The 2809-nt window shown below is 41.8% G+C and overlaps 1 long non-coding RNA gene across 1 annotated transcript; it reads right to left on the bottom strand.

Moving 5' to 3' along the window:
* Window positions 1-440: 440 nt before the first annotated feature.
* On the bottom strand, window positions 441-1402 carry LOC109760274 (uncharacterized). The gene is made up of 2 exons (XR_002232325.4): window positions 1268-1402; window positions 441-895 (listed from the first exon to the last, which is right to left on the bottom strand). It is a non-coding gene; the product is annotated as an uncharacterized lncRNA (long non-coding RNA).
* Window positions 1403-2809: the final 1407 nt, after the last annotated feature.

The following is a 2809-nucleotide window of genomic DNA, read 5'->3' as shown; positions in this document are numbered from 1 at the left end:
GAATTTTAGTGTGAAAGACAGTGACCATCTAAAATTATAAGCTAAACTAAAATCTATGGATTGTTCGGGAGGAAGGGAGAGGAGACATGTTGCATGCCTGGGTACACTCCACTGAGAGAAGTAGTACTTTTTGTTGACATGGCCCCATTCAACGCACATTTCTTTGACTATAATGGAGATACGAAAAGATGGGCTGCCACAATACATGGTTATACATATGGATGAGCCCCGTTACGTACGGATTTCAAAGCACCGATAGGTATCCCATCTGTTAGAAACACCTTTGCGTATCTCACAATCTCTCCAAGTGTAAAGTGTTGGAATTTTACTCCCATAAGGTCAAAATCGACCAGGATCGTGCCAATTTCAGTGATTAAAACGTTAAGATGTGACTCTGCCAAAGGTATGAAACGGATTTCACTCCGCTAAAGTAGATTATATTTATTAGACAATATAAACAGGGCCAGATAATATTAACGATGCTTATTACAACTTACAACAAAATAACATACATAACACATCCACACATGATACATTTCCGCGAAACACCAACAATACTTATTTTTCTTCACAACATGCCCATGCTTATTTGTTCGGCAAATTAACTGGACGATGTTGAGACCTGCATGGGCTTTTATTCCAGTAGGCTAATTACAAGCTAGCTTAGCCAATCTTGGGAACCTCCGCCACTGTGTCGACCCAGACGCGGACGCGGTTCAGATCGACCTCCTGTGTCACAACACTTCCTACCGGGACAATGACAACTTTGAGGTCCGGTCGGTCCGCCTTGATCTTCTCCTCCGCCTCCTTGATCGTGCGCCCGACCAGCTCAGGCCACTCCGTCTTGGCACCGTCGCATGGCTTGCTCATGTTGGAAACGAAATTGGGCAAACGCCTGCAAGGAATAAAGTGCTTCGTGGTCAACATCAGGCAAATGAATACTCAACTTTCAGCCTTGGTCACAACTCGATCCAGCAGCTGGTTTTGTACTCTTTTTCTTTCTAAATTTGTACAGTATTAGCAGTCTCTTGGTAGTAGAAAAGGAGAAGATAAGGAATAATATGGAAAGAAAGGAAATGGATAATACGAATTTCTGATCATTTTGCTAGAGATGCCCGTGAGTACGGGCGACAAATTTCATAGACAATGATACTTCCTTCATAAAAAAAATATAAGAACGTTTAGATCACTAAATGATAGGTCAACCGAAGCAATAGATAGAACACGGATCTTCTCGAAAAAGAGGGTGGAATGACATGGTACTTACCACGAGCTCTATGCACTTCTATGTGATTTGATCGTTTCTAGCACCGGCTTGCTTTACAGGTGTAGATGTCTTGATGAAGCGGCCATGTATTTATAGGCAATGCTAAGTAAATAAAAGAGAGATGTTTCAAAGCCGTGTCTGCGCAAGCTTCTCACCGCAACCACACATTCACGTGCATGTTCAAGATGTTGCTATTGTCAACTTTTCAGGCCCCGCAATCCCGCGCACGTGGATACGTGTAGATATGAAGGTTTGACCAAAACCTTATCATCTTGTAGTAGTCTATGAATAAAAATATAACCAACTTGCAAAGATATTTGAGAGGATGCAACGACCAAGTGATGGGTATGAGGAGAAAAAGAGAACATGTGTGCGCTCGGCTCGTTGTGGCGTATGACATGTTCGTGAATAATCCGCCAAAATCCAAAATCTGATCGAGGAGTGCAGCTTTGTTTTGCCATTTTATATTTTGGTTTCTTGGCTGTTAAGTTTAGGAGTTGAAAAACTAGTCGGTTTAGATCGTGATGGTGACATGAGACCGTCTTCCGTACAAGTGATGCGGCGCCACGCACCCTACTTCGTAGTTGTCAACATCACTTCTGCACCAGCCACGATGACTTCTTGATCAGTATGAGCGACGAGATCTGACCCACTCTTTAATTATGGCTGCTACATGTGTGATGTTGTTGTCCATGCCGTTTAATTCATCTAGCATGATGGAGATTTACGTGCTAATAGTTGCTTTATTTATGATTTTTTCTGAAATTAATCATGAAATTGTTTAATTTTTCAAAAAATGTTACACACTAGATGTTGAGCTAACACACGCAAGCAAGCTACAAATAGTAAAACTAGCAACCAAGTAATAGCACATAGTAAAGCTTGGGAGACGAAATAAGTGTCGGAGACAAATTTGTAGTCCGAAGTTCACTCTTGTTGGCGTGGGGAGGGTGGGGTTGCTAATCTCTATCGGAGAGAAGGAGACGAACAAACACCCTCATGAAAACGAATGTCTCTCGCAGATCTCCGAGAGCCCCGGACAACAAATGTTCAATCTCTCTTCACTAGCAGTAGTTCTTCGTCCGAACTTGAAACCCTCACAAACTTTTCTACAGCACAAGTCCACAACTCGGAATCTCAGGGCGACCCTCAATTATCTAGGGTTCTCCATAAAAACCAAAGAGTAATAAGATGCTCAAGGGATCGAAAGGGGAATCAATTTTCATACCTTTTGATTTAGTGGAGGTATAGACCAGGATCTCTTCTAGCTAGCTCTCCTCACACGAACATATGTACGTACAAAAAAGCTTAGATATTCATCTAAGTATGCATTACCATAGGAGTGATATCATCCATGTAACATCCCAATACTGACACATACAAAGGCAGGGTAAAGTCGGTTGTTAGGCATACACCCCATTGTTTGTGGTGTTCTATAATCTAGTGGATAATGCTCAGAGGCGAGGGGTGAACAATAGGAGGTACTTATGTCTGCTATTTTAATATTTTTTCTCTTGTTGATTACTTACTTCTCGACTACCA

Source organism: Aegilops tauschii, chromosome 2 (genome assembly GCF_002575655.3).
Source record: "Aegilops tauschii subsp. strangulata cultivar AL8/78 chromosome 2, Aet v6.0, whole genome shotgun sequence".
In the NCBI taxonomy this organism is placed as follows: Eukaryota; Viridiplantae; Streptophyta; class Magnoliopsida; order Poales; family Poaceae; genus Aegilops; species Aegilops tauschii.
Note: the sequence above shows the minus strand (reverse complement) of the source record. Positions and strands in the feature narration are given on the sequence as shown.